Source organism: Ursus maritimus, unplaced genomic scaffold, assembly GCF_017311325.1.
Source record: "Ursus maritimus isolate PB19 unplaced genomic scaffold, ASM1731132v1 scaffold_13, whole genome shotgun sequence".
In the NCBI taxonomy this organism is placed as follows: Eukaryota; Metazoa; Chordata; class Mammalia; order Carnivora; family Ursidae; genus Ursus; species Ursus maritimus.
In genome coordinates this window covers 48,430,437-48,445,381 of record NW_024423675.1, presented here as the reverse complement: position 1 = coordinate 48,445,381, position 14,945 = coordinate 48,430,437, and the positions used below count along the sequence as shown (strand labels likewise).

General features: G+C 38.3%; 1 long non-coding RNA gene across 1 annotated transcript in view; it reads left to right on the top strand.

Moving 5' to 3' along the window:
- The window catches only part of LOC121102285, a 161,537-nt gene that overhangs the window by 92,850 nt on the left and 53,742 nt on the right, over nt 1-14,945 (top strand). The window contains exon 2 of the long non-coding RNA XR_005834385.1: nt 14,601-14,713. This is a non-coding gene — a long non-coding RNA (uncharacterized LOC121102285). The remainder of the gene's footprint in view (nt 1-14,600; nt 14,714-14,945) is intronic.

Below are 14,945 nucleotides of genomic sequence, written 5' to 3'. Positions count from 1 at the left end.
TGCCAAAGTAAATTAGGACAATGATCTGGGTAAAAAAGTGCTCTTGAGCTGTATAAGAAGGATTTTGATTTTGTTGCCCAATTTAGAGCAGTGACCTTCATTCTATGTGTGAAAGTGTTCCATCATTGTTGTGGACAGACGTGGTTGACCCACCTGAAACTATTGCCATGTGGTTCAGTCATAGCAGTATAGACAGTGAGTAATTGGAATGGTTCAATATCTTAAACTTTCTTTGGTTTGGCACTGGTGGTTCATTTGCCAGATCAAAATCATGAGTGAAACTGAAAACAGTGCAAATAATTGCTGGGTACTTGGATTTCTTCAAATCAAGCATCTTTTTATATTGCTACTATATATATGTTTTCAAAAGCATTGGTCTTGAGTCAGACTCACTGGATTAAAAACCATTTTCAGCCCTTACTGTGAGGCAATGGATACGTTTCTTAAACTTGGGGCGTTACATCTTCTGTAAGGGAGGTAATATTAATGCCTGCCTCATAAAGGATTTAATGAGAAAATAGACATAAATCGCTTAGGGCATCGCTGGAACACCAGGATTCAGTAAATGTTGATTATTGATTGTGCTGATTGTTTCAAACAGCATTACTATTTCTAGATCATTCATTTTCTTCATGTTTTCAGTAGTAAGCCCAAACTTTAAAGCTTCCTTTTTATGGAAATCAGAGCAGTCTAAACAGAGTCTAGGCTGTCAGACTATCTGCTCCATCTCATAAAGAAATGAGATAATGCTTGGTGTGTATGTGTGTGTCTAAATATGAAAGAGCCACAATCCTAAGCCTTGCCAGACCGAGGGCAGGTGGACCCCATTCTTGGCTGAGAGTCAAATCCTATTACCAGACTTTATTTATTTCAGGCCTGATAAAGTTGCTTCCTCTTGGTGATTTTTTTTTCTCCTTTCTCACTTAACATAAAGACAAAGGGAGTTGGAAAACATTTTAAAAAGAAGTACAAAAGAAACTTCTTATTTTTATATTTTCCAGAAACCAATTTGATAAGTCATTTTTAAGTTCTAAAGAAGCACTTTTTTCTAAACTTTTCATCATATGAATAAAACTGAGTTTTCAGTTATAATCATACAACACAAACCATTACACTGTAAAACTGCATTTTTCACTTGGTATCATTCCTAGTGTATGCTTTTCAAAAGTGCAGATATTTCCTTGTCCTGAGACAAGCCTGAGCAGGAGGACTTAGTTATAAGGTACTAAGTGTGTGAAAGGACAAGGGGTTCTTCAGGGTACCACTTCAGAAATTTTCTTGGTACGCTCATTAACAATAACTTGTAATCACCAGGTTTAGGAATCTCCCTCTATCAAGGTGGCTGAATCCAATGTTTGAAAGTTTCTGAAACAGGCTAGTTTGTGCCGCCTCTTTGTCAAGAGCAATGTCTTTCATCTTGCACAATTTAAAGTTGGTTTTGATATTTCCCAATGGAAGTTGTTATTATTACATTGCTTTAACATTTGTTTTCGAATAAGAGCTTGAAATGGATGATTTATAAAGTTTTGTTCAGCTTGCAAGTTCTATGATCAAAGTTTACCTTTGCCTTTTAGAAGTTTTAAGATTTCTCCAGTTTCCTATGGTTTCTTACTGATTCTTTTTGGCTCCCCAAATCAATAAATACCCATTGATAGTTATAGTTAGTTGTTGAGAATCTGAAATTTTACTTTAACATAGTGAAGTCTTAATTATATCTCTCCACTGTGGCCAACATTTAATCCAGTAAAATGTTGTTAGGACTTTTTCTTTCGCCTCCCCAGGGCCATAACTAATAATAATTAAAAAGGTCTCTCAACTTGGAAAATTAAACATACTCAAATATCTTCCATTTTGATGGTAAACAAACAAACTAGAACCAATATCCTAATGGCTTTTCTAGCTTCTATGTTACCTATCTCAACTGCATCACGGTTTTGGCCACCTGCTTTGGAAAGGAGTATCAGTAACCTCTTAATTTTGAAATTCAGTGAAATCTTTTAGGTCTTTGACTTATTTGTCTACTGTTGATTTGTATTTGACTCTGTTTATCATTTAAAGTTTTCTCTGCATGGCTCTCAGACATGGGGACCTGCTGCCCTACCTCTATTCCTAGACCCTCCCACATTCCCTGTCTTTGTGGCTTTCCCCAAAGTATAGCCCTGGGCCTCTCCTTTCTGTAACTCCCCAAACTGTGTACGAAGGCCCATTGTTTAGGTATCAACTCTCAATGCTGATGACCCTCATGGTGTTCCAAACTGGATTTTCAGCTCACGTATCCTGTGGGTTCTGTATCTATATGTCTGCCTGAACATTTCTCTTGGAAAGTTTCTAAGGCACCTCAAACCTAGTCAGTTCTAAAACTGAATATGCTCTATTTCCTCTCAGATTTGTTTTTCTCCTTGTCTACCTTGGCAAGCACCTGCTGATTACTCCAGATCCCTTTCAAGTGTGTCCACTCTCAGCCCTTTCTTGACACCCACCCGTTGCTGGGGGCCTAGCAGAAGTAACTGGGGGCCCAGTTACAATAGTAACTTCTGCTATAACAGTTTTCATCCTGCCTGTAAGTTAGTTATTCACTGAGGTCAGAAACCACATTTGTGTGCCTTCTCATGCACTACAGTGCCTGGATAGGTGCTTAGTAAATGATGCTGAGGGGTGCCTGGCTGGCTCAGTTGGTAGAGCATGTGACTCTTGATCTCAGGGTTGTAAGTTCAAGCCCTATGTTGGGTGTAGAGATCAGTTAAAATTAAATCTTAAAAAAATAATTGTTGAGTATGCTAACAGATGGCAGAAATAGTAAATTATAGATATTGAGAAAGAAAACAAAATTGTTATTTCACCAGGCAGAAAAGTTTGTAAGTGGTTAGATATTAAAAAGACATTTTTTGTAGTTTTATAAAAAATGAAACCATCAGCCTTATTGTTTAGTTGTAGGCTCTAGGACCTCAGAGAATAAAAGAAGCTTCTACTTATTTCCTTCCTAGACTCATGGTTGACTTGGTGCTTGGACTTGGTTCGAACGGAGACTCACTCATGGGATTATGGCAGCAGGTGTAGTGTTTTGAGTGACTTTCCCAGCTAATTCAAAAAAACATCTGAATGCCCAGAGCAGAACTCAGCTATCTGCTTGGGAGAATATTTAGGTGCAAATATTTCCTGTATGCACTTTCTCTCATTTATTCCACCTTCCCAGATGGGGCTTTGTGGGTCAGGATAAGGGCATGATATGTATGCTTAGGCAAAAAGTAATGAAAAATCATGATTTCAGTTATAGAGATGATAACCATCTCTCCTCCTCCATCCTTCTCTCCCTCCCCTTACGCACAGATAAGATTGTATATCTGTGTGTGCTAGTCGTACCCACTTAAAATGATCTGTAAGCCATTAATATTAAGTTCATCCTTGGGTAGCTTCATCACGTTGCACTGAAGGAACATTAGAAACACTTTGTTATTGGAATCCTTACATTGTTGGGATTAGCTTCTAACTAAATGGGACAGGTATCCAGATACCATGAATTAATCCATGTTAATTTTAAAAATAAGAAGTCTTAGCAGTGAAAACTCATGTGTGACTATCCCTTATTGAAGATTAAGTTCTCTGCACTAGGATGCCGGACCATTGCAGAATTATGTTATGTAACTGTTTCCCTTTTGGCATTCATAAAAACAAGAAGCATGTTTCCAGAGGTCATCCCTCATAGAGCAAAAATTTTAAATACATGAATAAAAATTCCATCTGGCTTTTTTAATACTAGAAACTTCACATAGATTTGTAATTTTGATGTGTTTTGTAGTCTTATGCTGGTTTGGTAGTCTTCTATGAGGAACAACAAACAAAACATCCTGTTTTTATAATTTCCAGCATAAATCCCAGGGGAGTTATTACAGAAATAGCTTAGGTTCTTCCTATATCAGTTAGCAGCTTTTTTATTTCCATTATTTAATGTTTCTCCTCTCTTAGAAGTGTGACTAAAACTAAATCGATTTGTGTCCTCAGGCACTGAAGTCCCGCTAAGCGTTAATTGTCCAGGGTTTTTATAAAGGGCTTGAAGATCACGGAAGAAAGTGTGGAGCTTGACCCACCACCATGGCAATGGTGACCATTTTCAATTGCAAATATTTGTAAAACTCTTTTCAGTCTTTTTCTTTTTTTCTTCCATGTCATGGTTTCATCTTTTTGAAATTTACCAGGATGACTTTAAGTGTTTGCTTATGTGAAAATACGTGAAAATTGAATAGGAAAGATATTTTTAAAGGGTTGTAACATGGTTTAAGGCGGGTGAAACAGCCAGAATGATGATTCAGAAGCTGAAAATAGCTCTACATTTTATGCAATCAAGTAAAACTCTGTACCTTGGCCTTCCCCACACGGGATTAGCAAGGAGTTGGGAGCTCTTCCACCCCCAGCATGCACTGGGGATGACACGCGGGGCCTGCCTAAACGGGGCATGTGCTGCCCAGAGGCTCACCCTGAGGTCCAGGGTGGATTAGAGTTGAGTGATCTCAACTCCTATTCATTTCCTCTGAAAGGAAAACTCACAAGGTCCTCTCTGTTCTAATGAGCCGGTATGCAGTGAGGATTCTCATGATGGTGCCCCGTCTCTCCAGAGGCGGAGGTTTGCCACATTTGCCTTTGCTGCTTCCCTGATAGGGCTCAGGGACCCTTAGGGCATTTATCCCTGTCCCTGGGAATCCCACTGTAAGACCCCGAGACGGAGAGTGACTGATAGTTTTTTCTTCTACTCTCTTACAGACTTTTTTTTTCAATGTTGGTTTTCTTTATGTTTTTGTGCGAAAAGCTGTCCCACAAAGTGAGGAGGCTAGAAGATGATTCTTGAATTAACCCCATGTCTGCTGAGCAAGTGGTAAACTTTTCCGGGTACAACCTCTCAGGTCCAAGAGCTGAGTCATCTTTGTGACCGAGAGTTTGATGCTTCACCTTCAGTTCTGGTTACCCAAACTGAGACTCTGTGCTGTGTCCTGTCAAATAAACAAAACTGTCAGGTTATCATTAACGAGTGATGTTCCTCTAATTAAACAGAACTGATGGGAACGATCTGGGGGGATATTAGCAATGGAGCAGTGATGCTTGCATTTAAATGATCTTAATTACCCCTTAGACTTAATGCCCTAATAAGAGGAACGGGAGCATGTCACATCTCACTTAGCTGTATTGTTTCAGACAGTGGCTGCAGGCTGAGAAGGACCAGAGTGCATTAGCTTGCGCTGCAGTGTCTGCTTTTGGGAATGTATATTTTTTTTTCTTTTTCTTCCTTTCTTTCTTTCCTTTTTTTTTTTTTTTTCTTCAAAGGAAATTAAATCCCAGCCCTGACAGGAGAGGGTGAAATCTCTGAGCAGACCTCCCCAGTGCTTGGAATTTACAGCCTCTACCACATCCCAGTTTGCCATTGTCCTAAGGCAACACACTCCCCTGCTGCTCTTTGCATCTTTGGCCACTGGCCAGCCTCCCAGGGCCTCCGGCTTTGATGTGAGGAGCAGACTGTCCTCGGGCCAGGCTGTTGTTGCCCTGGCCGGGGTTTACTCGCCCAGAATGCCAGGAGGGATGTTCTGTCTCGCAGTATACACTTTGACAGCTCAAGCCACCATCAGAGCTTTCTAACACTCCCACGGCAGAGGGAGCCTGCCTCTGTCACCCACAAGTGGCTGCCCCCAGCTGCTCAGCTTTGCTTTGCTGGCGTTGGTGCTCAGTGTCGTCCTGGTGGGGGTGGGGGACTCTCTGCCTGGGGAAGACACCAGCTCTGCCAGGGCAGCCCATCAGACCCAAGGGCCTCCTTGGCAGGGCTCAGGGGAACCGACCGGGCGAGTTGAACAGCTTTCTCTGGGGACATTGCATTGACCTTCATTTGATCTAGGCCTGGCAGCCTGGTTAGTGAGGACAAAAATTCTGGCTCAGGAAATCTTTCTCAACTGAAGCGATTTCCACCATGGTTCCAGGCTTATAGTGAGAAGTCTGTGCTGTTGCAAATTTAACTGCTGTCACTTCGAGTAGTATCTATTGGTAATTTTCTAAAAGCAGGTGGACACGTAAACACAGAGGATTGTAATAATAGATACTGAGGGAGGTAATAACAGGACTATGCCTTATAACTAAAGAAAAGGCCAGACCCAGGAGGGAGGGAGGGAGAGGGAGGGAGGAAGAAGGAGAGAGAGAGGGGGGAGGAGGGAGAGAGATAGGGAGGGAGAGAGAGAGAGAGAGAGGGAGAGTTTCTCATTGATGAGCTGTCTTCTGAAGGGCCAATTTGATTCATGTAGAAATTGCCTCAGAAAACTGAAAGCAGACCATATCTTGTTCTAGTTTAGGTGACAAGGTCCCTTGCACTGTATCTTAATAGGGTTAATAATAGCATTTCCCACGGGGGGGGGGGGGGTTCTTGCATCTATTGTTGTAAAACCCATTCCCCCCAAATATGTCTCTTCATCAACCATTATTTATTTCTTTTTATGAAGTTTTATAATGTCCCAAGGTTGGTTGGTTTATGTGTTGTTTTCCCTAATGAGAACACATTACATTTTTGGCAGTGAAGTCTGAAAATGATTATTAGGTCTTTTTTGCAGTAGTTGGGGAATGCAGCCTGCATGATCCCGTGACCTAGTTAGGGGAGGACACCTGAAAAGGTTCAGAGCAGAAAGGGGAAAAGATTTGTAGAAGACAAACTTCAGTCTTTTTAGGGTATGACTGCATTCTCTTTTGCAAGCCATTCATGGGCAACAATTAGGTGCCCTCGTAGTAATATCATTTTCTTGTCAGTAATGAGTGTTTGTGTGTGGGGGGGTGTGGGTGTGTATTAGATTGGGGGGATAAGTAAATCCTTTGGTGCATCCTGAATGCTAGGGCCTCATTTAGCACAGCTTTCCTGATACATGTATTTTTTAAACATTCAAGTCTAGATACTTTGAAATTGCAGAGTTTTGCCATAATCCATTCCTAAATTCCACCTGCCAGCAAGCAGGGAAGTTTTGTAAGACAGGAACATGGAAGGGAGAGAAGCTGTGGTTAAACCATAGTTATGGTTTTAACGTTAATAGGAAATATAGTATTTGCCAGTATTCCACGTATCATTTCTTATGGCTTACGATAAGATGAAGTTGGTAGTTCCAAAAATGGAACTGGAACTCAGTAAGATTGTTGACCCGACCCAGGAGTGCTAAAATGTACTGTTTCTCTTTCAGCTGCTTCCCTTCCTTCCTGCAGCTTACAGGTACCCCATTTCCCCGTAATATTTTTCAGTAAAAAAAAAAGTTTAGAGATCTAGTTTTCATGTTTATATTGCCTTTTGCAATTTTCTGGTTTTTTTTTTTTTTTCTGTTAACCCCACTGGGAAATATATTGGACATATTGNAGGTCAGCAGGAAAAAAAAACTTTCTAAGGAGATTTAAAAAACAACTAAGGTATAACTCATTAATAATTTCATTCTGTGTCTGGATGTGTTTTCTTCCCATTGTCAGCCAGTGTGGGAGGAAAGGGAAGAGTAATGCTAGAGCTGAGGGTGTGTGTGGGTATGTGCCATCTAAAAGTATTTTATAGAAGAAAAAAGTGTTTATTTTTATAATAAAAGTAAAATTCGACATTCCAAATAACAGAAGACTATTAATTCTATTGTAGTGAAAAGTTACATTCCAGTGCTTTTAAAATTGTTAATCATTAGAGACATATGTTTATCAAAGGCATACATATGCATATACATATATATGGTAAAAATGGTAATTTTTGCTACCAGGCTTAAATCTAAAATGTCATCAATAATATTGCTGCTGTTGCCAGTGGAGAAAATTTGCATAAGACTCAGTTAAATCTACCCATATCTCTACTGCCCTGGAATAGCATTTTCATTCCCAAACTTACACATTTTAAACAAAGTCAGAAGTTCCTCTCACCTGCTTAAAAGTGAATTCAAGTTAAAATTTCAAATGATAATATCTACACCCACAAAGCAGGTGCACTGCAGTTTTCTCTTTTCAGAACTCTCGGTGTCCCTTCCAGCATTGCCTTTCCTGGGGTCCTGTTCTCTCTCTGTCCACACCACCCCAAACCTGGGGCCTAACCGAGTGCAGCCTGCTCTGCAAAGCCGTTTGCCACTATTCTAGCCTCTGTATAACTCTTCCTGTTCTCAACATCTGTCATGCTTAGAATCATTACCACACATTTTAGCATTTAGCACTTAACCTTTTAAAATAATTTTTATATGTTGGCTCCGTGCTTGGTTATTGTCTACTTTATTATTCCTTACAACAGCTAGCACAGTATTAGACACCTTGCAAATGTTCTTATTTGGTTGATTGTTTTTCTGTTGTCTGGCTGTTAGTGAACCGGTGTTACAGACTGGAACCACTCTTCTCAAAATGGGGACCTCAGACCAGTGCATCAGCGTCACCAGAGAATTCGCACAAGTTGGATCCCATCTAGACCAATAGAATCAGAATCCACATTTTAACAAACTTCTCTGGTGACTCATAAGTATATTACAGTTTTTAAAGCATTGTTGAGGAAGGTTTCTCTCCCTGGGAAGGGTAGAGACCCCAGGAACCTTGAACTCTCCGTTTTGCCGGTGTCGTACTGTAGTCATTTAGGTACCCGGCTCTATCGGAGTGAAACTGTCTGCTCTTACTGTAACAGTGAGGCTGGAAATTAGTCTTTACAGAGAATCTGCAGCCTTTAAAAGTGACCAGAGGGCCCTGGTGAAGAATCAGGACTGTATGTTCTGATTCAAGACAACTCTAGATGCAAATCATTCAAATCCCTTTAACTGGCTACTTTTAGAATTCTCATACTGAGAAGCAAAAAGTATGATTTCCTTTTCCTTAGTTACCTCTTTTTTTTTTTTTTTTTTTTTCTTTTTGCACTTGAAGTGCTTACACCCACTCAGCTTGCTATTTTGAACTCTGGGAAAGAAAATTTGTGGGCATCTTGCAGTCTTTCAGGAAACAAGGCTCAGATTAAATATTTGCCACATTTTCTATGTGTTTCTTTCTTCAGGAAATTGGAGAGGCACATCACTCATGCTTTCACTCAACTTGACACAGAGTGTGACGTTCACAGTGTGGATGAAAAAATAGCTTCTGTCCTTATTTGCCTACCTTTGTGCAGATATTCCTGGTGTTTCGCCTCCCGTTTCTTCTATTTGCCCTTACTTCCCTTTCACTGCAGTGTCTAGAATTCTTCAGGTACTTATACGTTTTATAAAATATAAGATTCCTTGAGAGTCCCTAGGTTTGTTGCATCAAGGAAGGTAACACATAGACTCAGTTAAATGTACAACAATTTGTACGATATTCTCAAATTCATGGGTTTTTTAAAAAAGATTCATTTACTTATTTGAAAGAGAGAGACAGCAGCGGGAACACGGGAGGGAGTGGGGGGTGGGGAGTGAGGGGTGGGGGAAGCAGCAGAGGGAAAGGGAGAAGCAGGCTCCTTGCTCAGCGGGGACCATCCCAGGACCCTGAGATCATGACCCAAGCCCAAAGGAAGATGCTTAGCCGACTGAGCCACCCAGAAGCCCCTAGTCAAGTTTACGTTTGAAAGGTTATTATAATTTTAAGTTATTTGCATTTCTCTGTTGGTTTTGCTCAATCTTTGAACCTAGTTCGCAGATAGCAGAAATGAGAGACATTGGTTGGGTTGGAGAGCGAGGAGGATAAACGTTTATCTCAGCCGTTCAGCTATTTTTTAAATAAATTTGAGGCTGTGTCTTGTAAATATACTAAGAAAGTAAAGTGGTTGCGTGGGGTATTATTTTATGGTGGTTGTGTCATTTGTGTAGTTTAATTTCATCTTTGTTGAGGCAATTAAGATGTTTTATTTAAGCTAGAACTGACACTTTTCTATTTAATCACTGTTTGCCTACTCGTAAAAGATACTGTGCAGGGGATCTTGTGAGGAAGTAACACAATTCAGTTGCTGAAATTAAGTATTTCTAAGCAAGTGAAATGGAAATGTGGAAAGACACAGAACCAAGAATTTTGTAGAATGCAAATATTTATTGAATGTAAAAATGTAATAAACGTAGAGATGCACAATAACACACTATTTTTTTTACATGGCAAAACAAAATATTGAGAGGATGCTTATGTGTGATTCAACACAATTCTATTAAAACTTTTAATGGGATTTTTTTGGGTATGGCTGAGTATGGAAGGCAACTATTACACTTAATTAGATAATATAATCTGGGAAAAATGGGTGAGAATTTTGCAAGTCTCTATGTGCACATAAGGACATATCAAGGAGTGTTTAAAAAAGAGAACAAGGCATAGAATGTAGCCCTACTGTAGACTCAAACATACTATAAACAACAATGGTAACTTAAACTGCCCAACACATGAACAGCAAGTTCGTAAGATAATGCCAGTTACATTATATTTACTCAATCTGAACAAAGTTTCCATGTAGATCAGTGTAACAAAGTGGGAAGCCCAAAAATGGACCCATTATGGTACAGTACACACATAAAATATAATATAGCAAGCTTAGTGAATGGTACTTGGATAACTTGGAATTTGTCAAATACACGCCAGATATGTTAAATGGCTAAAGATCTAAAGATAAAGAAACATACAGAACAATTTGTAGAGAAGTGAATATAGTCAGAAGAAAAAACAGAACCAAAATGTAGTCAAATTATATGGATAGAGGTAATTTTTACATTAAAAATGAAAGACAATGAAATTATTTTTAAATGGGAGGGTAATTATGGTCACCATTAGTATAAAAAGGCAACCCAAAAGTGCCATTTTACATTAAATAAACAACCAAAAAAATGTAATCACATAAAAAGGTAAGGAAATTTTGTGAAAGTAGAATGCTCAGATATTGTTGGTAGCTTTATAGGTGATTTCAATCTCTTAACATCAATATGGCTATAAATATGGAGTCCATAAAAATACTCATAGTCTTTGATTTAATAATCTCGTTTCTGTTAATATTTTAAGGAAGAAGAGTATCTCTACTATTAGTACTATCTCTAGTGTTGGAAATAAATGAGAGCAACTTAAATGTTCTCACACAGAGGAATGGTTGAGGAAATGACTAGTAGTCTACTATTTACAGTAGTCATAGTTATGCTAACTGTGGAATATTATATGGCTAGTAAAAATGAGAACTATATGAGTTACATGGAAATGTAGAATGTGTTTATGAAATATTGCATGAAAAAATCAGAATGCATTGTTATGTGTTATGAGAGCGTCTGTGTGAAAATATGCTTACATGGGCAAATAAATACATTTGTAAAAAATGTAAATAATTATGTTTGGGTGATGGGATTGAGGGCTTTTTTTTTTTTGGTTAAAAATGTCTTCAATGTTGATATGTATTTCTAGAGAAAAATAATACAAATGGCTAAGTAGGGCAGCAGTACTGACTCTGGCTATTAGGGTACTGCTTTCCAAATGTTATTTTGGAGCCCTGCCAAAATATGCCAAGATGTTTTGGGTCTCTAACAGTCTTAAGTTATTCTGTTTCCTTATTCTCCTTGGCCAGTTTTTTACTAGGTTTATAAAGAGGGTGGTGTGGAGCCTGTGCTATTTGCCGGTCTGTTCCTGCTCACTTTGCATTCACTGCCTCCCTTATTTCCTTCCCATCCTATATTAAGAAGCATCTTTAGCGTCGCTGGTGCTCAAAGAAGCTCAATGTTGTAAAAGGAATAGTAGTAGTGGAATAGTAGTCAGGAAATCTGCCTTCTAGTTGCATGACCTTGGGCAAATGACTGTGACCTTCTGAGTCTCAGTCTCATCATCAATAGAAGGATGGTGTTTGATGGCCAGGACACGGACTAAGGATTAGTCCAGAGATGTACAGATATCAGAGTTCACAAGCTCACTCCAGGGTGCCATGTGCTCCTCTAAAGTGCTCCAAAAAGGGCAAGTTTACTGTATCACTGTTGCAACAGTATAGACAGCTAAAGTACTCTCAGGGAGTGCTCTGGTCAACTCAAAGGGCATGGTTCCTGTATACTACATGAGGTAAACCATTCAGCTAGAGAAAGTCACTCTGCTTCAGCATTGTGGCTATATCTGAGTTTTTATGCATAAAGATAGACCAGTTGGTGACAAGCATGATCAAATATTAGCTAAATTAGATATTTAGCTAATATTAGATAAATTACTAAATTAGTATTTAGTAATTGCTAAATTAGATATTTAGCAAATATTAGATAAATTACTCCATTGTTTAGACTACGTAACTGAAATACAAAGTTTCAGATGTATTTAGATTTTCTGATGAAGCCAAAATACCACTGACTGAGGTGTTTTGTTTTGTATTTTCCTTTTTCCTAATATGTAGAGGTAGGCAATAAAAACACATTAAAGAGAAGGTTTAGATCCAACTGTTTTCATCAGGTTATAAAATTATTTTAGGCATTGCACTGCTGTGTGGTATAGAAATTGTAGGGAACCTATTATCCTATCTTAGGTGTCATTGTTCATTTCTAAGGAAATGAACGTTTCTAAAGAATGTTGTATTCTGGTTTGTACACATGAGGCTCACCTGTGATGCAGACAGCAGATCCGTATCTTCTGTGCTAATTAGGAGCAGTCATTTGACTGAATCATCCATACAGATGACTAATATATTTTGTACTTGCTGCTTTTGAGGTTTGATGTGAGGTGCCCATACCACCACTGAAAAATTCCTAAGTAATTTGAAATCACTGGCCACTCAGATACGCATAGTTAGATTGAAACGAAAACATACTTGCTAGATTCTGGATGAAAGACCTTTTGTGATTCTGGCTTAATGACTAGCCCCACGCAAGTACTGAAGTCCTTTTATGAGGCAAGAACTACATACCTTAAGAAAGCAGTACTCTAAGAAACAAAGAAACACAGGAAGAGGGGTGGTAGATCTAAACTTTTGTACAGGTCAGTTTCACATTATACATTGACAAATCAGTGAGAAAAGGATTCTTAAGAACCCTCAAGCCATGCTGCATCTTGAGGGGAAGTGCCCTCACTTTTCCTTGGAAAGTGACTAACAGAAGGGATAAGTTGCTAAACCGAGTACTAGCGCAAAACCATCACGGCAGTAATTCCGAGGCGATATTATAAAACAAGCTTTCAAACATTATTTGAAAGAGCCTTTGCAACTTTCATCCAAGCCTAGAAAAGTACAAAAATATTTTCACAGTCTAGATGTTCAAGTGTGAAAAATGGGTGTATTGTATCATTTTGCAACTCCTTTAGGTGCCTGTATTTGTTGATCCAGAATAATTTAAAATAACCAAACCATTTGACCTTTGTCTTGCCGTAGTTATGGCAAGAACCCTACAATAATAGGTAAGACTATTTGAGAATGAAGAAGTCTTTGAGACCATATCCACATGAGTTTTTTTAGATAACTATTTCTTGAACAGCAGTTAAGCCTAGAGTCTAGACATTAGATTGTCTTGGAAGTGAAAATGTATTTCTCATGACTACTGTGGATTTCTACTTAGTGTGTATAATTATTGCTATTTGTCTTCTCCATTGTTAGGAACGTTTTTGTTTTGTTTTGGTTTAGGATTTTAGTGTTTTTTTGAGCATCTACCTTCTAATAGTGGATAGCAAATCTATTTTAACCTTTTTTAAATATTGAGATTAGCTAAATTAATTTTACTAATATGTGTGGCAGGATTAGAGAGGAGTGGCAGTATGTGGCTAATTCCAAATTTTATGATTAAAAATCATGTGTTTATGGCTTTGGGATAGGTTTTTGATTTTTCACTTGAATATGGTTGGGTTTGATGTTCTGGGACTTTAAAACATACTAAATCTGCCCTGGGGAGACTTGATTTGGAAGTAGCTGGATGCCGTCCAAATTTGTATCTTACTCTTCTGCTCAGCCCTCCAGCATCCCATTTATTTTAGGCTCTCATCAGCTGAGATACAGCTTGCTTTCTCTCAAACTTTCTCTCGGAGCTGAGATAGTAATTTAATATTTAGGCTTTAGAAAAGGTGTGTCTTCTGGTAAAGTGAATGGAATTAACTGATGTTATTTATAAACCTAATTAAGCTGTTGATGGGTCTTTAGTAGAATAAACACTTTCTTTGGGAGGCCAGGTATAGCATTCTGAGAATGATTTCGAAAATCATGCCAGTGAATTCTCTCCAAATGATTGATCTTAAGTATTAGTTTATATTCCTCAACAGAGCTTATATGTAACTAGAGTTTAACTGCTTTAAGGAACTGCAACCTACACATTTGCATTGCATTGGTAAATTAATAGGAATCAATGAACTGAATTCCAAAGCAATCAGTTGCCTCTTTTTCTCACATCTAATTTTACATATCCTAACTGACATGATATAGCCATTGCTTCTGTGTGCCAATCAGTACTGACAGTAAACTCTTCTGCTCTCACATTTATTGTGTTATTTTACTGTTTTCTCTGTGCTTGAACATTAATTTTATCCAAAACTGGAAAATTTACTTTAATTGTCAGATGCTTTCGTTGTTTTATACTTTTAAGAAGCACAGTAACTTAGGAGAAGATTTAATTAGAATCTTGTTTTGATTTCTGTGTTATTAATGTATCGATCCCATAATGCTTCGCTGGTTTAAAAACTATTTGTTTTTGTTTTTGTTTTCCTTTCCTCATTAGGTGGAGTCTTTGAATTTTTAAAAAGACGATGGTAATGAGATCCACTTGAAAAATTAAGTGAATTGATTTGGTTGGAACACTCTTTTACCAATTCATTAACATTCAGCTGCTGGGTAAGTTGAGTCAAGTGCTTTTTATATGCTTTCATTTCAAAATTATTGGAAAGATCTTTTAAGCAAAATATTAAGCTTTATGTGAAATTTTGGCAGTAATGATTTGAGGCCCTCACTACCTGTGAAAGATGTTGGGGATGCTATCTAAATGAACATGTTTGTAAGTTTTTACAATATTTCTGGAAACGTACCAGTTAGGAAGATGAGAAAATTAGAAAATGTTGTCACTTGT